Here is a 25500-nt window from a genome sequence, read left to right on the forward strand (position 1 = left end):
TTAAATATGGAATGGGAAGATAGACTAGTAATAAAATGAAAGCATGGGATAAAGATTTATTAGAAATAAAAGGTGAAATACACAAAGTGAGGTATGAACAACAACAAAAAATTGGATAATATCAAAGTCATTAAAAATTAATGACAAAATATTAAACAGTTTTAGTGTATAAAGTGGAGATATCTTTAGAAAAATAAAATTGCATGGTTATGTGATGACTTCAACAAATCTACATAGCTATTAGAAGTAAGATGTTAAGCAAAAGGGCACAGATCAATAATAAATGAAATTTTCACACTAATAAGCTTACTTCAGACATAGAGGAAATTCTGAATATTTTTTAAAAAATCCATGATGATTTTAACAAAGATAAAAATAATAATATTGATGATTATAAAATTGACAAGAATTTAAATAAAAATGTTACTAGAAAACTTAATGACCAACAAATATATCTGTTGAATAAGCCTATTACCTTGATGGATATTAAAGAAGCTTAAAAAAGGGAAAAATTGTAAAGCTTCAGGGTTAGATGGTTTAGTTATGGAATTATATAGTCTACTTCCATTAAATATTTTAGAATTACTGAGTGAAATTTTTAGGATAATTCAGAGTGACAGAATAATTCCTCCCTCATGGAGATTTTCTGTATTCTGACCTACACTTACACAAGGGAAGGATAGTAAGTTACTTTTCTCATATAGGCCTATTTCATTATTAATTGTAGACTATAAAATATTTGCATCCACTTTAATTACAAGAGTAAGAGATATAGCAGATTAATTAATAAAGCTCAAATGGGATTTATAGTCAACAGATTAATGTATGATAATATAAAAAAGGTAGTAACTATCTTAGATTTAGCAAAAGGAATGAACAAGAAATTGGCCTTAATTAGCTTAGATATCGAAACAGCTTTTGATGCTGTAGATTGAAACTACTTGTTTAAAACTTTAGAAGTGTTTGCATTTCAGAACAGTTTATTAGAATATTAAAAAAAAACTGTATAGAGAGTCCAAAGCATATATTAGAAATGGAACCACAACGATTCACTTTGACACTTTGACACTTTGACAATGAGTCACAAAGCAAGTGTGTCCCTTGTTGCTTTTGCTATTTGCATTAGTTATCGAACCCTTAGATAACAGTAGAAGAAGCAATGAAAACTTGGAGTCTCAATTAACAGAGTTTGCAAATCTGAAATGCAGCTTTTTGCAGATGATATTTTGCTAACTATAGGAGAATGAAATTACTCAATCAAAGAAATAGATGAGGAAATTGAAAAGTTTCAAGAAGTATTGCTGCTGAAATTTAATAATGATAAATCTGAAACTTTAAAGTTAAATCAATTACTGCATATCAAATTTAAATACAAATATAAATATAAATATAATTGGGAAGGAAAAGAAGTAAAATCATTTGGAATAAAAACCTATCAAGATGTGAGTAAGATTATTAATAATTTTGAAAAAAACAATTGGTGTTACTTATTAAAAATGGATTTTTTTTTAAATTTTGAAGATAGGTTAGTACTTATTAAAATGATTATATTAATATATATACATACACATATATATATATATATATATATATATATATATATATATATATATATATATATATATATATATATATAAAATGTTATGCAAATTTCTGGAACTTTTTAGATAGTAGTAGATTGAGTGACTCAATAGATGGTAAGAATAAAACTTTGTTACTTAAATCAGTTAGTCAAACTTTAGTATATACTGGAAAGCTTTTATGTGGACATATATATATATATATATATATATATATATATATATATACACACACACACACAGAATGTTTATTATTCTCTATAAAATCTCTAACTAACTTCTTCAGTTTACTGGGGATGTAGTACAGATATAAAAGATGATTGGACACACATTTATGGATCATGAAAAATTAAATGTATATCGGGAAGAGATCATTATTTTTTTAAGGAGTTATGGTCTGATAATTGCTCTTTAAATAGACCAGTAATACTAATGAACGTTCCACTTTCTGCATCTGTAAAAGCCAAAGAGCAAAAAATGTATTGGCTCTCTTGGCAGTTGGTAGAAAAGTTATTATAAAAAACTGGAAATTAAACTCAGTTCCTACATTCAAAGAATTATTTTTAAATCTAACAATAATACTATGTAAAATTGAAAAAGAAGTGATCTGAATAAGATCTATAAGTCATACTAAGACTTTCAGTGGTTGGGATAACCTTGAAATATTGCTATTGAAATACCAAAACTCTTAATATGTTAACTGTATAGATTATCTTGATGATACAATTTATTCCTATTCTTGTATAACAATATACATAATATGTTAAATTAATTTAAAAAATTCTTATAAAAATAAATGAAATATTGCTTGTGCTGTATACTAGAATAAAACAGTAATCTAGAAAGATGTTGAAGTTACAGAAAAGAATATCCTCCATAAGTGGATCAATATATAAAAGTCTTGACAGCTATGTACACCAATACTGTTTTTGTTCCTCTCCAAAGGAAGTCTTTTTTTGTAGTATAGCAGTTGTACTCTTTAGAAAGACTGGGGACTGCCTATGCAAGATTGCTGCCAGCAATTGATAGGAAAAATACGGATTTCCCAGTGTCTGTGCCTATAATTTGTCATGCTGGCAAAAGAAATCATATGTCTAAGCACAAGAGTAGTTAAGCTTAAACAAAAAAGTGGGTTGGCTTTCCATTCCTTTGAATCCAAAGAAAAGAAATACAAGTTTTATAAAGCACAGGCTAGCTTCTAGTAACTAAACTGTACTGAAATCATACTGCAATAACTAAATAAATCTCAGGTTTGCACTGAGCTACAGTCAAGGGTAAACTTTTTCTTTAATGAGAAGGATGAAAAGCAACAACCAAATCAGGCCAGTCTTTCTAGATAACATTCCTATAAAAGTCTGTTTTATAGTGATGATATCTTACTCCATCAGATTTCCCCAGCATTTCCTCTTAGATCTGTTTTACAGTCATTTAATATTTTATTTATTTATTTATTTATTTATATTTGTTTACCAAGGTTGTGCACTGATCTCAATGATTCATGCAGGATCATGTGAAGGCATAGCCTGGGTGACTAGGATACATATTTACAGATGCAAGGATATGCTAAAAGCATATATACAGATACAAGGATATGCTAAAAGCAAATATATATATATATATATATATATATATATATATATATACATATATATATATATATATATATATATATATATATATATATATATATATATTTTTTTTTTACAGATGCAAGAATATGCTGCAGCATTTTGTTCAAGAAGCAGTTAGCAATGACAAAATACAGATGGAAAAATGGAACTATGCTTAGCAGAGCTTTATGGTTAATATGTAGACATAATGACTGAGATCTGAGATTGCTTATGCTACAGGGATAGCAGCATATCATTATATAGAGAGGTATGAAGACATTAGAATAGGCAAGTGAGAACAGTAGCAAGAAAGCATACCATGGGAAGAAGACAGAGAAAATGTGAGAATGTCATGCAGATGGGAATAGGAGGAAAAAGGAGAAGAAGTATGAGGGAGATGCAAGGAGAAGATGAAAGTAAAGTAATAAGTTTATCCAAACAATTATCCCCAATAAGTAATGGGATGATAAGATGAGATAAGAAAGGATGAAACAGGGATAAAGGTGTGTATGTGAGAGAGCTGCAGGGTTCATGTAACATGACCTGAGTGAGTGCAGCTGCACTTTCCATGGGTGAGGAGATGTTTCTTGAGCTGTTGTCTGAAGTCAGAGTACTTTTGGATGTCCTGGATTGAGAGAGAAATGGAATCCCATAGTTTAGGTGCTAGGATGGAGAATGCAAGGTGCTAGGATGGAGAATGCACAGTCAGTCCAATAAAGTTTACTTTTTGGAGTTAGTAGGGTGGGTTGGTATTGGTAGACACCCCTGAGATTATATGCAGGGTTTTAGTGAAAAGTTGTTGAGTGAGGGGGAAGATGTCTCAGCAGAAAGAGATTTATGAATTAGTGATCCTACTGGGAGACTGGCTCTCAAATTTACTTGGAGACATTTATCTTTGGTGAGAGTTAGACAGTGGTGTTCATTATTGGGGGAATTGGTAATGAACTGGCAGATTTTATAGGATATGGTTTGTAAGGTGTGACATTTTTCTTTGAGGCTGCAGCTACAATGGGTAGTACATACTGGAGATGAGATAAGAATATTCCTTTTCCTGTGGCAGCTTTGGCTGGATTGGACAGAAGAGGTGATAGCTTGTTCACTCAGAACAGTTGTGTGTTTATCATTTTTGCATAGGTTTTGAAAGTGTAGTTGACAGTTATGAGAGTGGTCTAGCCAAATGCCAATGTATATGAAGGTTGTATTAGTTTCTGTGGTGGCATTGTTAACACCTTTAATATTTCAGAAGCTAGGTGCTTTGGCTATTTTTCTGGTTGGTTCCAATAACATTGATTTTGTTTTTGAGGGATTTAGTATAAGTTTCTAACCTATTAGCCACAGTTTGTGGGTTTGGAGGTCATCTTGGAGCTGAGTTTGTGTAACAGAGTGGGATTTGTTTGATCTATAGATTATTAAGTCATCTGCATAAAGAATGAGAGGTATTTGAGAATACACACATACATACAAATATTTCAAGCACAGGCATTAATTCCCTTCTAGCTTGCCAATATTCCACAATAGCTGTTCCAATAAGTGTCCAGGCTGTTCTTAAAAATATCTAAACTAGTGCTTGCTTTAATGTAATTTGGTAGTCTGTTCAATGCATCAGCTGCACTGTTAAAGAACCAATTAGTACAGTTCTCATTCATATAAAAATTTCTACATGGGTTGCCTGATTAGTCTCTACTACTTTTTGGTAACGCCAAACATTCCCAAAGATAGTCTCTAAATGCCATGAATACCTGAATAAGATCTCCTCTAAAACGTTTATTAAGAGACACTGCAAACGTTAATATATTTTAGTCTTTCATAATCACTTAAATTTTTACATCCATGAATGCCCTTGGTATATTTCCGCTGTACTCTTTCCAGTTTACTCATGCATGCTTTCTTATAAGTTTCCATATTGTTATCCCCTACTCGTGTTTGGGTCTAATGTAATTAACAAATAATATTACATGTCATAATAGATCTTTTTTTCAACATATGTATGGTGATATATGGTTTCATGTACCAACCTTTCCATTTCTGAGAATAATTTATTCAATATAACCTTCTCTATTATGTTCCTGTAGTGTGAATGTAGACTTATGTGTCTGTATAACTCTGGGTTTGTCCTACTCCCCTTTCCCTTAAGGACAGGTTTAATAAGTCTCCAGTCTTGAGGAATCTCCCCATATTTATATGACCTAGTAAATAATAGATATAATGGTACTCGAAATTCTTGCTGAAGTATTCACATGTCATTTTTACAAATTTTGTCTTCTCCGTGTGCTTTGTTTGGCTTCAGATTGCATAGTTCTTTTTCAATACATCTATAATCTATTGTATCTGAGAAGAAATTTTAGAATCTACATAATTTATGATTGTGCATGTCATTACTCCTTCCACATCTCATGTATCAATAAAATGGTTTCCTATTATATTTGATATCTTTACATACATTTTCTTCAAATTTTTCTTGATCTTGTCTCACACAATGCTTAATTTGTTTGCCCAGCTTGTTTATTTCAGTTTTCAAAGTTGTGGTTTGACTTCTTTTCTTTTGCTTAATGTCTCTCATCTTAATCAGGTATCTTATTCTTATGAAGATACATCCCCCTGATGTTGTATGCCTAGATCCTGGTGTTAAAATTTTTTTGAATTTTTGCACTCAAACAATTTCTCTTTCAAAACAGTTTTTCCACTGAATGCAGCACTTCAATTAGTTTTACATGACTGTTTTGGTTCCATGTAATCTGCAATTATTCTTCTGTGCATTGGTTTAGATTTCAGTTTGGCAGAATTATTTAGTAACAAATTAACCTTTATATCCCCATGATTACTGCACATCAACGGTGGTAAAACCTGAAATAAAATAGCAGCAATTTCTTTAGGAACACAATGTCTTGTTGTTGTTGTTTGTCTTTCGGCTTTTCCCGGTTAGGGCTCACCACAGCGGAACTCCCGTCTGCTAATGATTGGCAGTTGTTTTTATGGTGTCGAGTTGCCAGCCCGACGCCCAACCTTCAACGAAGGCACGCCCATTCAACGCATGTCTTTTGAATGCCCACTCGACAGTGGGGAGGACATGCAGACACCACACAGAAGGCACTCCCAACCCATGCCAAGAATTGAACTGGAGAACCTCTTGCTGTGAGGCAACAATGCTAGTATGCAGTATTTTTTTTACAGTCTGAAGCAATTGCTGTTCCTGAGTATATGTTGTCAATCATTTTCTTACTAATGTTGAATCAATACTATTCCAGTTTGTTTTTGGTAAATTGAAGTCCTCAGCCACTGTTACTCCTCCCTCTTATGTTTCATGTAAGAAATATATGAATTCCTCTAGGTCATCAGCACTTCACTTTAGTGGTCTATACACTGTAACAATTGTTATATGTTCCAGGGTTGTCTTTATTGTCACAGTTACAAAATCTATAGTATTGGTGCTATCATTGAATACGTAATAATCGCAGGTCTCATAGCTGTCTTTAATCCCTATCATAACACCTCCAGTTCATTTTTTTTCCTAGAATGTCTGTTACAGTAAAAACATTTATACCCTGACAAAACTGGTTCCCAGGCATTGCTCTTTAACCATGCTTCACAAACAATAACAACAACAATCTTGTAGAGCATAGCAAATTTTCCAGTAAAAAAAAAACTTTATCATTAATGCTTCTAGCATTATCATCCATCACAGATGCATCAAATGTTAATTTTATGACCTGGCAAAAATATTGCCTTGTGTTTGTCAAATATTGTAAAATGTGTTGCAACAATTCTCTTCCCTGATCTTGATAAATGTACATCATCCTTTCTGAGGATGTGTGCCAAAATTAGGCTTAGATGCTTTACACATTTCCATTTCTAAAACAGGAATTTTTTTTTTCATGTAGGTATTTACCCAAAAATCTTTGAATTCATGGTGATTTGACTCACCCATCTATATGTGATTGTGAAAAATATGTACTAACACCAGTACAAGCTATACTACTTAAGATGGCTGTAAGTTGCCTGCTAACGGTCAGAGTCCTTGCGGATGAGATTATCTGTACTGGCATGAATAAACATGAATAAAAACAGATCCGTACTTCCTTAGATTAAGGCGTTCTAAGGCTTGTTTCACATCCTCTATTCTTGCTCCTGGCAAGCACAACTATATTCAGTATTCATCATCTTCTCTGCAAATGTAAGTATAAGTTCCTCTAATAATTGAATCTCCACTCACAAGAATATCTTTTCTGACCAGATCTGAAGAATCTTCAACTTCTAATTCAATGATATTTGCTTTATCAGCTGTTACAAGGAATGATTTTCATCACCTGTTAGTCTTATTAATCTCACTGTTTTCGTTGGTTATTACATTTGCAAGCTTACAATCTCATCCAGCTGGTTTTGTACATACACAGCTTGACCCATGTCGTCTTTCTCATCTTTTTCTTACAGTAATTTTCTTCAAAACCTTCCACGTTCGGTTTTCATTTCTCCTTTTCACCTGCCCCTTGCCTCTGTTTTTACCTTGTCTTTAGGAAAAGTGCTACCTTTTTCTCATTTCCTGTGATTTCTGTGTTACATAACAGAGCAGTGCAATTTTAGTATGTATTACCTTTATTTTACAGACATTTATCAGTTTCTTTTTCTTCTTTGTTATTTGTTGTGAACTTCTCCTTTCTTTCTTTTTCCCTTCTAAGCACTCTGAATCCTCAGACTGCTGAATACATTTATCCACAATGCCAAAGTTTTCAGGGGCATGACCTTACTTCATAGGTGTTCAGTGATCTTTACAGACAATAGACAAAGCCTTTTGTACATGTCTACATCTTTGTCTAACATTATTCATCCCACCAGTCCAGACATTCATATATATGTAGCAGCAGTTCTCCATGCTGTGTCAATTGCACAAGTGCAAGTGTCATCGGTAAGTCTAGATTTACTACTAATAATGGTAAGCAAATCATCCAGCTTTTCACATGAGGAACCAGATCACCAGTTATCAGGTATTACCTTTAAATATGCATAACATTTGTAACACTGTGCAAGAAATTTGTGCTTTCGCAAATCATTAATTCTATACTCGTTTAAATAATCCATATTCAGCTTCAAATGAATAAAACATTATAGAAGAAAAGAATAATCAAAATCAGCTACCAAAGAATTCAAAGAGAACTTAAATCAACCTCTTTGAGAAAATTCATACAAACAAAATACAACTAAATCTCTTCCATCTCTCTCAACTTCCTGATTTCAAAGCCTGCATTTGCACTTGTTTCTGTCCTTTAACTCGTCTAGTGCAGATACAGATTCTTAGTTTTAGCACTTAAATTTGCTTATTCATGCTCAGCACTTGTTCAGAACTTGTAAGCACTAAATAAGCTACTAATTACTATAGCACACAACCTTCCTCATTACCTAGAGGAAAACAGTTTTTGGACTTACTTTTCTCACTTGCTTAGAGAAAAACAGCTCTTGTACTCACTTTCCGCATTTATCTAGAGGAAAATATTTTTTTATTCAGGCATGTCCAAGGGTCAGCTCCCAGTGTTCTCTCCTGTCTATCTGATGAATCTGGCCATCTTGAGGCAATGTAGAAATTGCCTCATGTAGACAGACAACCCTCTCCTCCTACCACCCAACACTACAACCTGTGAGAGATGCACTTATCTGGCCAAACTGGAGGTAAAGCTCTCTCCAACCAAGATTGAACTTGACAGTCATGAGGAGAAGGTAAACATTTGCACCACACCACACTCATCACATAGTCTCACTAAATCTACACCACCAAAATCCACACATAGTAACACAAAAACATTTGCAGAGGCTCTCAATTATAATCTGTCTAAGCAACAGAGACCTCCAAAGCAGAAACGCAAGCAACCTCCATCCCCAACACAGCCCAAATGATACATAGCTCACAAACTTAGTGTGCCACTCAACCACAGCCAATAAGGCAAAACAATGTACCCACCACTCTAGTCACAGCTGACTCTATAGTCAGGCACACCAATGTCCCACTCACCAGGCTAAACAAGGAGAAGGTTACTGTCAGCTGCCTGTCAGGTGCTACGATCTGTCCCATAATCCAAGCACTCAGGTCACTCCACAACAAGTACAAATATGACTCTGTCATTGTCCATGTTGGTGTGAATGACCTGAGACGTACCTCCCTGGACTACATGAAAAGAGACATGGAAGAGCTCTCCGATCTTGTAGCCCAGGCAGGTATGCCCTAGCCCTGAGTAGCATTCTGCCATCACCCAGAATGATACCGCAGTACAAGGATAAAATGATTAACTTCAACAATTGGCTAAGCTTCTGGTATCATTCTAAGTGGATCCAGTATCTGTCTGCTTGGGATGACATGGTCGACAGACCACGATGCTTTGCAACAGATGGCCTGCACCTGTCGCCCCTGGGATTCTGGATACTGGCTAAGGCTTTTGCTGCCCCTAGAGTGCCTTTTTTAGGCAAGGTTCAAATAACAAATTCACCATCGTAATAGGAACAGGCAAGCAAAAACTGAGGGTAATGCTACTCAATGCTAGAAGTCTAAATCTCAAAATGCACTCAATCGAGGCACTCCTTAAAATGGAGAACATCGATATCTGTGCAGTGACTGAGACCTGGTTCAAGGCTCCAGAGGGCACCCCTGCACTACCAGGCTATAACTCATACCACACTTTTCGGCCATGTAACCTGGACCAAAACACCAAAGGTGGAGGTGTGTCCATATTCATTAAGGATATCCACACCTCCAGGCTAGTTGCTCAGCATAATGCATCCGAGGTTATCCAAGTGCAACTAACTATGGGCAAAACTGCAATCCAAATTGTAGCTTGCTACAGATCCCCCACCATGCCCCAGGATTCCCACTCCTCTTTTCTTGATGTACTGGAAAATATTAGGGTTCAACCAAACACCCTAATAATGGGCGACTTCAACTACCCCACCATTAACTGGGAAAACTACTCGTGTACTAACTCCTTAGCTCAATGCTTTCTGGAATTCATAAACTCCAATGCCCTGGATCACCTTATCCACACCCCCACCAGGGGCAACAATATCCTAGACTTAGTCATTACCAACATGAGTGACCAGTGTTCCACACCTGAAGTCAACTCCTCATTGGTCCGATCCGACCATAAGCTAATCACCCTAGATATCCACATCTTGCCCCCACCCCCCATTAAGGAAACCATGGTAAAAAATTTCTACAAAGCCAGCTTCATGCTTCTTAAGACAGAAGTGGCGAACTTCATGACATCCATGCAGATGGACAATACAGTTACAACTGCTGAATCCTACACAAAATGCACTCTAAAAGCACTTACACAAGTGCATGGATCATGCTATCCCAACAGAACCAAGACGCTATCCTCCAAAAAAGGAAGCCAATCTGGTGGTCCCCTGCCATAAACAAATTGTACAACAGAAGGAAGAAACTGTTGCAAAAGATAGTAAAATCCCATGAGTGGAGGAGCTCCCTGGTCAGCTTCAGTAAGAAGCTGAGATCCCTTATAAGATCCTCCAAAGCTAGCTACGAAAACAAAATCACCACTAATTCTAAGGACAACCACAAAGCATTCTATAGTTATGTCAAGAATCTCGATGGCAACACCTAGATCTGCTCTGAGTTACAACACAATGGCACGAAAATTACAGAACCAACTGATATTGCCAACATCCTGGCAGATTGGTTCAGTGCTAACTTTACTCCCCCCCCCAAAGGGCTCATACATATATATATACAGGAAGAATGCAGAGTCCCTGTAATCACAACTATGCAGGTAAAAGCTGCACTCTCTAAAGCCAAAAACACAGCAGCCATGGGAACGGACAACATCCCAGGCTGTGTTTTACATAAACTTCAGAACAAACTGGCTCCCCACTTAAACACCATGTTCAATAATAGCCTCACATCAGGCTTTGTGCCCACTGAATGGCGCACGGCAACAGTTATCCCACTCCATGAAGGGGGAGCCACCACTGATACTGGGAACTATTGACCTATTAGCCTGACGAGCCTGGTCTGCAAGGCCATGGAATGTATCATCATGAAACTCATAAACAAAGACACTGGTAACCTCCAAACTCTGTATCCTACCAAGTTCAGGTTTGTGAAAAACAGATCATGCCTCCTGAACCCAATCAACTTCTTTGAAGCAGTCACCAAAGCCATAGATGAGGGTAAGGTGGTTCACACAGCCTATCTTGATCTTGCCAAGGCTTTCGACAACATCCCCCATTCTGGACTTATAGCTTAACTCACTAAACTAGGTATAAATCCCTACATCACAAGATGGGTTGCCATCTGGCTCACTGACAGAACCCATACTGTAAAGGTTGCAGACTCCAAATCTGACCTCAAAGCAGTGACAAGTGGAGTACCACAGGGTTCTGTCCTGGGACCTCTCCTGTTTGGTATCTACTTCTCTGAAGTACAGGCTAACACAGAAGGCCTCTGGCTAACGAAGTTTGCAGATGACTGCAAACTAGGAGCCATAGTCAAGTCCCCAAATGATGTGGACATCCTACAGAAGGGCCTCGCTGAGACACAAGCCTGGTGTCAGAGCCATGGCCTCAAGCTCAATGCCAAAAAGTGCAGTGTCATCCCCTTTGGTAAAAACTCTGTACCCATGAACTACCACATAGGCAGCAATCTACTTAACACTGAATGTGTGATAAGAGACCTTGGGACCCAAGTGGACAGTAGTTTCTCCTTTGATAGTCACATCGCCACAGTAGTCAGGAAGTCCTTCTACATGGCACACTTCATCGTAAAAGGGTTCTCATCCAGGAAAAAAGAGGTCTACTCGACACTCATTAGACCCATTATAGAGTACAACGCCCCTTTTGGAATGTACCTCACACGACATCTGCAGCAAAGGAAAGGAAAGGACACAGAAGTACCCCACAAAGAGGATTACTGGCCTCAAACAAATGCCCTACACTGACCACCTTAAAAAACTCCAGCTTTACTCTGTAGCATATCACCTACTCCGAGGTGATCTCTGCCTAACATATAAAGCTATGTCAAACACAGAGCTGTTGGACATGCTACACCTACAGAAATCCCAATCCCTCTGAGCTACATGCTCTAGGGACCTAAACCTTGTCACCACAATAAACAGGACATGCTGGAGGGATAGATTCCTGTCCCAGAGACTTCCCATACTCTGGAATAGGCTACCCATCTATGTCAAGCAAAGTTCTTCATTAGCAGTCTTCAAGAAAAATCTTGATGAGTGGATGGGAAATAGAAAATACACCCCTGGGATCACTTCTGTGTCTCTGCTCGACAGTGGCACAGGAAGATAACTTTCTTGGGTGGCGTAAGTCAGGGAACCATGTTGGCTAGGCTTACGTAGGCCCTTGGGCCGATAGCCTAGTACCTACTTATGAACCTATGATAAATACTAAATAAGTTGTTGCTCTGACCGTACAAATTCTGAAAGTCAGATAAAAGCTGGGATTTCTTTACTATCAGTTGCAGTTGCACCTCTTTTTAACAGTACAGATCAATAAATCACAAACCAGGACAAGACTATTTATATAAGTAATGGATTGATCTCTCTGCAGTCTGTGTGACTTTATAGCTGACTAGGTCCTTCAGGATGCCTAGAGTTTGTCTGTCTAAAACCTATCCCTTTCTAACAATAAACAATGAAAATTACAGCTGAAACAGTAAAATATAAATCAAACTAAATCTTCTTATCTACAAGCTAGTCTTTCCTTCTTATAAACAGTGGAAAAACAGTTGTAAGAAATAAAATTTAAATTCAAATAAAACTTCTCTTACCAGGCAATTCCACAGTAAATCACAAAACAAGACATGATTGTTTAGATAAGCTCTGGATTCAACATGCTCAGATGGGAGTTTGTTGATAAATATGGAAAATAGTAGAGGGGCTAAATTGGAACCCTGGAAGACTTGTTTCATAAGACGAGCTGTTTCAGAGGTTGTGGAGCATACTTTCACCTTGAAAGATCTATTGGTGTGGAACTCCAGGGGCGGCCTGTGCTATTAGACTGCTGGACTGCTGGACTGCTGGACTGCTGGACTGCACCCCCCCCCCCCCCCAGCTGTAAAAAAAGAAAGTAAAATAAAATAAAATAAAATAAAAAGAAAGAAAATAAAAAAAGATCGCAAGTAGCGGACCTTTGCACATGCGCACTAGCAGCATTTCCAAAATCCAGACTGCTGCTGAACCAGTCTGGAGCATGCGCAGACTGCCTCAACAGCAGTCTGGATTAAGAAGCATTCAAGTGCAGAGATCCCAGAAGTCTATGCAGTTGTAACTGTCACTGGAAAGGAATCAGACTGCAGTGTCAGGATGGATTTAGTGCTGCAGCAAATGGACCTGTCCCAGGTGTGTGTGTGTAATGCATAAAAGTCAAATTAGGGTGAACCAGGAATCCAGGACGCCAATTATATCTTCCAAACACACTCCATCTTTATTAAACAACTGGTTTTAGCGCTTTCATCTCTACATAAGAGACTTCATCAGAAACAAATGATCTTAATTAACCAATGTTTCTAATTGATGACATCACAAAAAACTGTAGACATTTAAAGCAGTAAGTACAATAAAAACCTAAACTTTAAAATCACAATCTAATATAGAACTAAAAGTTACATTGGCACAATGGGTCCTAAAACAGATAATATGAATGCATGTTATTATAAAAAATATATTATACTGTAACCCTCAAACTACAAAAATGAAAAAATATTAAACATTATGTACCATATGTCAAAAAAATAAATCTAAAAATTGTTTAAAATGTGTGTTTATTGGACATGGTTAAAATAGATATTAGAGGAGGGGACTGGAAAAACCTTTTGAAAAAGAAAGAAAGTCATTGGCAGTTTAGATTGGCTTCCATGTATCCCCCGGGGCTTAATGAATCTGTTTCCTTGGTACCCTTTTTAATAGAAAGGTCAAACAATTTATGAATTCACTGCATGAAAACATAAATATTATTCTGTTTTGTCTTATATTCAAAGTATTCTTATTTCCTAAAAAAATAAATATATTTATAAGGAGATTTTAAACACACATTTTAAACAATTTTTTGATTTATTTTTTTGACATATGGTACATAATATTTATTCATTTTTGTAGTTTGTGATGTCATCAATTAGAAACATTATATAAAGTGTTGGTTAATTAAGATCATTTGTTTCTGATGAAGTCTCTTATGTAGAGATGAAAGCGCTAAAACCAGTTGTTTAATAAAGATGGAGTGTGTTTGGAAGATATAATTGGTGTCCTGGATTCCTGGTTCACCCTAATTTGACTTTTATGGTTTATCAGTTTGTTTTGTTGATGCTACTAATGTGTGTGTGTAATGCCCCAGGTGCTACATGGTGGTGGGTAGAGAATAAGGTTTGAACCCTGTACCTTGGGCCCAGGTGGCAAGAGCCTGAATTCCCTACCCACCACCATTTGTAAAAATGTTGCAGATTTTTCCCTCATACTTGTTCTGTTCCTCATAAAATCTGTGGTTTCTGTATTTTTGTGTCCTTGCAAAGCCAGTAGTGCATTGGTGCAGTGGTAGCATTGTTGCCTAACAGCTACATGTTCTCTGGTTTGATTCTTGGCTGGGATGCCTTACCTTCTGTGTGGAGTCTGTATGCCCTCCCTGTTTTTGTTTCCTCTAGTGTCCTCCCATCTTACAAAGACATGTGTCTGTCTGGAGTGTCTCTCCCTGGACCTCTGCTAAAAATTAGCTTTTGTTCCAAGTCAGACTTTCCTGGTTAAATAAAGTTAAAAATGACACGGATTTGAATATCAGACTTCATATTCTTCAGAAAGTGCATGGTAACACAAAAGCTTTTATTCTAGCAATTTCCTAAGTGTATAAGATGGATATTTGAAATTTGTCCCCATGTTTGGGACTGTATTCCCCCATTATTGGCTTCATCCAGGTTTTGTGCTAAGGTTGAGAGCTATGGTAAGATCTGAATTCACTGAATATATTTGGGGGCTATATTCCCCCATTACTGGCTTTGTCCGGGTGTTTTGTGCTAAGAGGTTGACAGCTGTGTTATGGTGAGAACTGAATTCACTAAATGGTAGCCATTTAAGTTTCCGTCTTCCTCTTTCACAAAACAGCTGATTTGGCATAGTGGTATGTTGCTCTGACTGTTTTGCACAGGGTCCTGGGTTAAAAGCTTGGCAGTGAAATGTATGGTGGTAACACAGCATTTTATTCTAGCAACTTTCCAACATTATACAAGTAATGTTTAATATGTGTCCCTGTTTTTTTGGGCTTTTGCCCCCCCCCACAATAAACTTTGGCTTTTTCCAGATTTCTTTCTGCTGCAAAGTTCAGAGATACAACTAAGTTAGTAGATTTTACAAGGAGCTGAGAGCTGCAGGGGAGCAAAAGTTTAGTGCTGCTTATGGTGAGTCTGCTTGCATTGTTAATAGCACAACAGGTAGTATACTTGCATTTAATGCAGAAGGCTGTGGGTTCTACTCCCACAGTAGATAGATGCATTAATGTACTGTGTTGCAAAAGGGGTGGATACAAAGATACCTAGTAACTATGAACCTGTTATTGTTTGCCTTCCATTCCCTATTGCAATATTGCTAGCTTATCATTTTTTTAGTGTAAGATAGGCAATTTATTCCTTAAGGGTAATGGGCACTTTATTTGTAGATGAAACAATGAAATACAAAGTTGTTTACTAGCAGCAACCTCTTCATTAGTTACAGATCTCTTTAATGTGGAATTATTTAGATGACTTTTACTTCTTCAGAGGTTGTGCATATGTACTGATACTGGTGGACTGTAGAAGTTTGAGTAGACTTTTATGATGGAAATGTTCTGAATTGGGCAGTTTTGTCATTACTGGTACATGCATTTTGTTTCATTGTTTACTGGCTCAAAGACAGAACCCACAGAGTGAGAGTTGCTGAAGCCATGTCAGACTCAAAACCGTTCACAAGTGACGTCCCACAGGGTTCTGTCCTGGGACCACTCTTGTTCGGTATATATTTTTCCGAGGTACAGGCAAACGTGGGAGGACTATGGCTCACCAAGTTCGCAGACGACTGCAAACTGGGTGCCATAATCAACTCTCCAGCTGACACAAACATCCTTCAAAAAGGTCTCACAGAGACAGATAACTGGTGCCAGTGCCATGGTTTAAAGCTAAATACCAAAAAATGTATAGTCATACCCTTTGGCAAAAACAATGTGCCCACAAATTACCACATAGGCGGTAACCCATTAAGTACAGAGAAAGTTATTAGGGACCTGGGAACCCAAGTTGATAGCAATCTCTCCTTTGAAAACCACATTGCCAAAGTGGTTAGAAAGACCTTCTACATAGTCCACCTCATCACGAAGGGTTTCACATCTAGATCAAGAGAGGTAATCGTGCACCTTTATTCATCCCTCATCAGGTCCATCATAGAATACAATGCCCCTTTTGGGATGTACCTTACCCGACACCTGCAGCAATTAGAAAGACCCCAAAAGTATCTCACCAAGAGGATCAAGGGTCTCAAACAGATGCCATATGCTGCTTGGTTAAAAAAACTCCAGCTCTACTCAGTTGCATACCGCCTACTTCGAGGCAATCTGTGCCTGACATACAAAGCTATGTCAAATCCAGAATTAATGGACATGCTCCACCTCAGTAAATCTAAATCCATTAGAGCCACAAGCTCGAGGGACTTGAACCTCAGCACAGAAATAAATAGAACTTGCTGGAGGGACAGGTTCATAACCCAGAGGCTCCCTTCACCCTGGAATAGAATTCCAGTTCATGTGAGGCAGAGCACCTCACTGAATCTCTTCAAGAAGAATCTCGATAGGTGGATGGGGGATCGTAGATTTGTCCCAGGGATTACTCCCGTTTCACTATTAGACAGAGGCACAGTAAACTAAACCTTAAAAAGGGCACAGTATACTCAAATCATGGGGTGGCGTAGACAGGTGTAGCTATGGCCATCTCATGTGCAAACTCTTACTAACATCATAATGGCACACTGGCAGACTACCTATATTCTAAATAATGAGAGGTTTCATTCACAAATTTATTATTACAGATGTTTTGTGGATGATATTTGTCATCCGGGAAGGTGATAGCTCTAGCCTAGAAGAATTCTTACATTACACTGAAACAACCACCACCTTTTTAAAATTCACCATGCAGGCATCTAGCTATTTAATAAATTTTCTAGATGTTTCTTTGTATTATCATGAGGGGACTATTCAAACCAAGATTTATAGAAAGATTTGTTGGAAAAATAGCCTGTTAGGATGAGCATGCACCCTAATCATATATTTGATAATATAGTAAAAGCTCAGTTTTTATGAACTTCTCACCTGACGAGTGATGATGTTGTTTTAAAAAAACTCAGTTACAACTTTAGTTAACAATTTAGAAACAGAGGATATTCTAAGGATTCGTGCCGAAAACATTTACTTAGGGTTACTAAAGATAGAAAAGGAAAAGCAAATAATTTCTTCTCCAACAGAACACACTTAGAACCCAAAAAAATAACATCAGTAACAATAAGACATGCAGGATGTTGTTCTATACTTCTGACAATGGAAGTATTATGAACATCATAAAAAAGAATTGGCATATTTTAACAGCAAATGATGAGTTACATAAAATTGTGGACGACTATCCGTGTGTAACCTATAAAAATTGTAGATCTTTAAAACGTAGGTTATGTTACTGCAATGAGTTGGTGAGCTCAATCCATTAGTTCAAAGAGACATGGTACTTTTAGATGAACACACTGTAATATGTGTCCTTTCATGGCAAATCATGGGTTCTTTATACATCCAAATACTAATACAAATACACTTAATAAGAAGGACCTTACAGTAGCCACAACCAAGCACGTTATTGAAACAAATTCCTCTCATTCCTTTAGGTTCATAGTTTTAGAAATTATTAATATGAATAATAGATTAGGTAACATCAGAAATAGAAATAAACAAGCAGAACAAAAATGGATTATTAGGCTACAGGCAGACAGAATGCATGGCTTGAATGAGAGTGTCTGTCTAAAACCTTTTTTGATTGACAGACCACTCTCCCATTAACTTGTTTTATATATTTATATCATGCATTTATATGTGTTTATGTGTTATACACTAGCAATTATGCTGAGACTTAACATCTCATTTGTGGATAATGAGTGGTTTTCATTGTACTGCTATATTCTTCATTATTAATTTTTTGTCATCTTGCATATTATAACACTGACTCTAAGTATACATGTATTAACTTGGTTATGTAAGCAGAAACTTTATCTTGACATCGCTCAATTATGTTGAGCAATCATTTGCATAATTATATTCTTTATATTTTTTATTTGGTGTAGATATTTAATATTTAGTTTGTTGGTGATGAATTTCTGTCTTTTGTTGTTTTGGTTGCACATATTATCACTAAGAACGTTTGATCATGTTAATCTTTGCTGTGAAGCCTCACTGTTATTCAGCACGTTTGATCACATTTTGGGTAACGTGTTTCTTACTATGAACTATGATCAGCCGTATAGGCAAAGGGTACCTTAACAGCTATTTTTTTATATGTTTTATCTGCAGCAATTATTTATGAGATATTTTCCTGCTTTGTTTTTATATGCAGATCTGACTGCCTTATATGCTTTTGAAAGATTTAAATGTTATACATCCTAGTGATAGGAAATTTGTGCTTAAGAAGATTTTACTGACTAGAATTGTTTATAATGCATAAGCAGAAATGCAGTGTCAATATAATAATGCATTGGTAATGCTAAATGCTATAATACAGGCAAGAATGTATAGTAAACTGATTTTATGTTTGTTTTGGGTTTTACAAGTCTTGTAATAAGATAACGGATGATTCTTTAGTAACAAGGTTTTAGTGAATTATCTTATGATAGTGTCACGTCATTTATGACGTAATTTAATCCTGTGTGTTGATTGGTAACATGGTATTTTAAATTTGTGAATGTCTATGATATTTTTAATGTCTGGAGAAGGAGGGAAAGCACTTACAATAAAAATATTTTACTTTTATATATTCGACCTGTGTACTGCCTCCTGTATTTCCTACAGGCAGAATTCAAGCTGTTGAACAGAATCCTTGCAGCTGGTTATTTGTAACAGTATGGTGTTTTCTTCAGCAGACTCTGATTGCTTCTTGCCACGTTTGACCATTGCTGTGGATCTCTGACTTTTATTTTTTCCCCAAATATGCTTCTAAATGGATTCCTGTGTTTCAATATTAATATGACTTTTGATTTTTTTTATATTTATTACATTTAAAACTCTTTACATTTGTTGTTTTATTGTTAGTATTTTTATGATTTTACACTTTATATATTTAGTTAATACATGAGGTACATTTTTTTCTGAAATAATATGTATAATATATACACATATATATATATTTTTGGCTATACTTTTTTTGTCGGATTCACATACCTTGCTTTGATATTGTTAAGGTGCTCAGGAAATAAGCACCCAAATAAAACTCAGTGAATGTGAATTGCCTCTAATTCTTTTTGTCTATGAACAACAGTGTTCCCTAACAATATTTTATTTATGTTTTATGTTATTTTTCCATGCATTTGTTTTAACCTTGCACTTTTTTAAAAAATATTCTAGGTATTTAAATTGATTTAGCTTTTTTTTTTTAATACTACCCTTGCACATATACTTATCCTTTGTCATGACTTAATGTTTGTATGTATATGGTTGTTCACTCTACTGGTATTTTTGAAACGTCTTGACTGTAGTCATGGTCATATGCATTCTGCTAATTGCATAGTCCATATTAGAAGTATATGTAGCACTAATTTCATCAGATGAGTTGACCCCCTAGAATTTGTATTATCATTAAAAAAACATACTAGATCTATACAATTATTTCACTTCATTAGATGATACATGAAATTAAGTCCACAGTAGATTTATAGCATACCATTCACTTGATTAATCATATATATATATATATATATATATATATATATATATATATATATATATATGAATAAGTTTTATTTTAAATTATATTGTATCTATTCCTAGTGTCTCTTCAAGAAATATAAGCTGTCGTCCAGTTCAGTCTAATCCATTCATGCTGACAGATAAATGTACAGCTTCTGCTCATTTAATAGCATTTTGGCTGTAAATAAGGCAAGTCACGTCCTCTCTGATTTGTGGAGAAACAATTCACAACTGAAGAAAGACAAGTCGTTGTGTTAGAAAAGCCTTTTGTAGCTTAACAGAATAAATGGCTGTTTTAGGAGTTGCCCCTTTTGAGCATTTGTTGCTTTATGAAGTGAAGCCATTTGTATCAATTTACTGCAAGCCAGGGTACTCTGATTTATCTGTCATAACCTGCTGTCGACCATACCTACAACTAACTAGATTAATGAGCCTTATTCCTCTTACCTGCTCATTTGTCCACTAAGATTATTCAGTCATTTACTGCTCTTAATCACCTATATCATACAAAACTTGATCATTGTTTTTGAGTGTTTCATTTATTTTTTAGCACTGTATACATTTAATTCTGAGATACCGCTCCTGCTTTTTAAAGAAATCTCATTCTTTTTTGCTTATGTACAGGTTGTAATTTTATTACTGACAGCGTTTCTTCACTTTAAGAGATAGACTTTATTTTATCTTTGCCAACTAGAGCATCGTAACTCAGTTGTAATTATGTTCAGTAATATTATGCATACAACTGATTCATTGGTTGCACATATAGCTGTGCCCCTTATAGGTTCGTGCTTCTAACAGCTTATTACCGTGGTGCTTTCTGTATACTGTTAGTGCACAATAAGTTCCATGCTGTGTGTGTTATTCCTCCAAAGTGCAGCTGTTATGTATTGTTACACCCATCATTCATTATAAGCTTCCTGCCTTCATAGGAAAAGGTAGGATAGGAATTCATTAACATCCTCTCTGATTTGTGGAAGCTCTGGACATTTCTGAAAGAACCTTTAACTTATCTAATTGCTACTGTAACACTTCTTCTTCTGCTACTAGATAATATGCAACTGAAATAAATATCACGTTTCTCAGGAAAATATTTATTTTCATTAAGTATAATTGCTTCAGTTACTACATCTTAATTCTGCCTCTGTACTTAGAAGTTCAGTAATTGATTCACTGACCACTTTCTTTGTTAGAGATAATTTTATAGTTTCACTGAGAATGTAAATAGTGTCAATTCATTTTAACTTTGACAGACTTTACAATAGCATTGCGCTTTGACAACCCATCATGTTTTATCAGCTTCTTTTTGTTGTCTCAGTTACAGAGAAGGAACACTGTAAAGGTATAATCTTGTTAACTAAATATAACACAAAGACAATTTACAATTTGTTAAGGCCTGCTACCTTATATCGTTATATCACATTTATAATTGTGAATGTTGGGAGTATCAGTGAAAACATAATGAATAGATAGCTTTTGTTTTGTGAAAAGATTGAAATTACATAGTTTGTGAGATCAAGTTTCTTTCAGAATGCTCTGATATAGTCTCAAATTACTTTTTTCAGTTTTAGTAAGAAATTGTATAAGCAAATGTCAAAGCAGATACGAACAGCCTCTGGTTGACTAACTTTGTTGATGACTACAAACTCGCTGCTGCAATTCACTCACAAGAAGACACCCATATCCTCCAAAAGTGCCTAACCTTCATCAGCTTATGGTGTTCAGAATATAGACTAAAGCTAAATTCAAAGAAATTCAGTACTGTACTCTTAGATAAGCAGGAACACTCCAGAATCTACCACATAAATGAATCCCCAAAATTATGTACCTTCATTAGAGTCCTGTGCACATTCTTGGACAATGAATTCTGCTTAGATTACCACATATCTCTATACATCACTAGAAAATGTTTTAGAAATCTTTCTGCTTAATGAATCTTACTACTGAAGGCATAACTTCTAGGTTAAAAAATAAAAAGGAACTGGTTCTCTATATTCCTCCCTCATCAGTTAAAAATAATGTTCTGTTTGGCATGGAACTATTGAGATTTATCACCGAACAAGGAAAAAAACTCAATATTTCCTTATAGAACTCCTTCGGTTATGCAAAAAAATATTAAAAGCATTATCGCTCTACTCTGTCTTGTCTAACAAAGCAGCAAACATCCCTGTCCAGTTTAATCTTATATGCATTCAAAAAACTGGTATTACCAGTAAAACCCACTCTATGGACCTAAATCTGCAACGTAATATAAACAGAGCTTGTCCATGGGATTGATATTCCTCCCAAAATGTCCTTTACCTACAGAATAAGCTGCCCTTCAATATCAGAGAAGTATTCTAACTTTGGTCTGGGAGGGATATGGATCCTCACCACAAGAGTACAAATAACAGAAGAGCCAAACTACTACTAGTCAACTTTGCACAGCTTGTGATTCAACCTCATTTGCTTAATTAACAAATCAAGCCAAACCACAGACCCCTCTTGGTACAATCCAAACCACTCATCCGCTCTGACATTTGCAGCTTTGTGTATCCCTAGTTTTAGTTATTAATATTGACAAGTGTATAAAAAGTACTATATAAAATCAGAACAGTCAAAATAAGAGCACAGTTAATTTGTTAAGGCCTGCTACCTTATATCGTTATATCACATTTATAATTGTGAATGTTGGGAGTATCAGTAAAAACATAATGAATGGATAGCTTTTATTTTGTGAAAAGATTGAAATTACATAGTTTGTGAGATCAAGTTTCTTTCAGAATGCTCTGATATAGTCTCAAATTACTTTTTTCAGTTTTAGTAAGAAATTGTATAAGCAAATGTCAAAGCAGAAACGAACAGCCTCTGGTTGACTAACTTTGTTGATGACTACAAACTCGCTGCTGCAATTCACTCACAAGACGACACCCATATCCTCTAAAAGTGCCTAACCCTCATCAACTTATGGTGTTCAGAATATAGACTAAAACTAAATTCAAAGAAATTCAGTACTGTACTCTTAGATAAACAGGAACACTCCAGAATCTACCACATAAATGAATCCCCAAAATTATGTACCTTCATTAGAGTTCTGTGCACATTCTTAGACAATGAATTCTGCTTAGACTACCACATATCTATACATCACTAGAAAATCTTTTAGAAATTTTTCTACTTAATGAATTTTACTACTGAAGGCATAACTTCTAGGTTAAAAAAAAAAGGAACTGGCTCTCTATATTCCTCCCTCATCAGTTACAAATAATATAGCAATAACCCACGCCTGGGTGTGGGTAATGCTAAATTTACCCACGGTTGGCATGGTTTGGTCCCGAGGGCGAAGCCCGAGGGACCAAATAAAGCCAACCGTAAGTAAATTTAGCATTACCCACACCCAGAAGTGGGTTATTGCTATTATACCATGACATTATTTAAGAAAAGAAACTGCTACTTTTCTTAAATAATGGCATAGTATAATGCCTGTTTACTGCCCTTCCGCAGATGTCTGGCATCCGGCAGTTCTGATGTACTGCTACCGCGCAGTACATCAGAGTTGTGCAAAGCAACGGAGAAAGCAAGATCTCCGTTGCTTTTTAGTCTTGCTATGTTAAATGAGTTTAACATAGCGAGACAGTGTTTAAATAAGAAACGGATGTCCGTTGTTATTTTAACTGTCTCGCCATGTTAAACTCATTTAACATAGCGAGACTAAAAAAGCAACGGAGATCTTGCTTTCTCCGTTGCTTTTAAATTGTCGCTATGTTAAATGGGTTTAACATAGCGAGACAGTTTAAAATAAGCAGCGGATCTCCGTGCTTATTTTCAAACTGTCTCGCCATGTTAAACTCATTTAACATAGCGAGACAGTGTTTTAAAAAAACGAGTTATACTAATGGAAAAAAGTCCGGGCGACCGGACCTTTTTCCATTAGTATAACTCGATTTACAATGGGCACGCTGGCCAATCAGCGTGCACGTTTTGGGGGGGTCATGGTATAATATTCTGTTTGGCATGGAACTATTGAGATTTATCACCGAACAAGGAAAAAAACTCAATATTTCCTTATAGAACTCCTTCGGTTATGCAAAAAAATATTAAAAGCATTATCTCTCTACTCTGTCTTGCCTAAAAAAGCAGCAAATATCCCTGTCCAGTTTAATCTTATATGCATTCAAAAAACTGGTATTACCAGTAAAACCCACTCTATGGACCTAAATCTGCAACATAATATAAACAGAGCTTGTCCATGGGATTGATATTCCTCCCAAAATGTCCTTTCCCTACAGAATAAGCTTCCTTTTAATATCAGAGAAGTACTCTAACTTTGGTCTGGGAGGGATATGGATCCTCACCACAAGAGTACAAATAACAGAAGAGCCAAACTACTACTAGTCAACTTTGCACAGCTTGTGATTCAACCTCATTTGCTTAATTAACAAATCAAGCCAAACCACAGACCCCTCTTGGTACGATCCAAACCACTCATCTGCTCTGACATTTGCAGCTTTGTGTATCCCTAGTTTTAGTTATTAATATTGACAAGTGTATAAAAGGTACTATATAAAATCAGAACAGTCAAAATAAGAGCACAGTTCAGAGGAGAAAAATGAATATACAGTATATCTGGAGTATTACAGTGACAGTAATAACACATCCTGTGAGCTGTAATCAAACAGGATATTTTGAGCATATGTAATATTTTGGCACTAGGTAAGAGAAGTATATTACATACGTTGCCCCCTGCTGGTAACATGAAGCATAAAAATTACACAAGTGGTATTGAGCTGTCCTGTATGAGGTATCCTGAAACATCTGAAGAGACTGAATGCTGTGAGGGCATTTTTTGTATTTTTGCAGAAAGCATATTATGTATTGAAAATCCAAGTATCAACACAATATATGCATTTTAATATCACAATGCCGTTTTATCTTACTCACAGAATGGGGGAGCACATAAATATTTACTTAATTTGCCAGTTTATTTATCAGATGATGGTGACTTTATCTGCTTTCTACTGTGTAGTATAACCTCTTTAGGTTGCAGATACTGTGTAGAGGTATTATGACTATGCTGTACTGAGTGTGTTTTAATATAGTTACCAATGAGTCGCACATTAAAAACAAACTTATTTACTGAGTGTGAGTGTATCTCCCACCGTCAGTAGCCACAAGGTCATATTTTGATGATGGTAACCCAGTAAATACCAGTGTGAAGAAATACATTAAAAATGCTACATAAAAACATCTTGTACTTTATTGTAGTGAAACTCGGCAGTAATAAGTTGTCTTCTAACTTTTGTATAAACTGGATGTTGAAATGCATACGTCTATCCATTTTGTATACTGCTTTGTCTAACTTAGAGGCATGTGGGAACACA

The 25500-nt window shown here is 35.9% G+C and overlaps 1 protein-coding gene across 1 annotated transcript in view; it reads right to left on the reverse strand.

Moving 5' to 3' along the window:
• Window positions 1–25500, reverse strand: part of CNTNAP2 (contactin associated protein 2) — a 7772136-nt gene that overhangs the window by 1502686 nt on the left and 6243950 nt on the right. The gene's annotated exons all lie outside the window — the stretch shown is intronic.

This window comes from Protopterus annectens, chromosome 3.part0, assembly GCF_019279795.1.
Source record: "Protopterus annectens isolate FY-2018-M chromosome 3.part0, PAN1.0, whole genome shotgun sequence".
In the NCBI taxonomy this organism is placed as follows: domain Eukaryota; kingdom Metazoa; phylum Chordata; order Ceratodontiformes; family Protopteridae; genus Protopterus; species Protopterus annectens.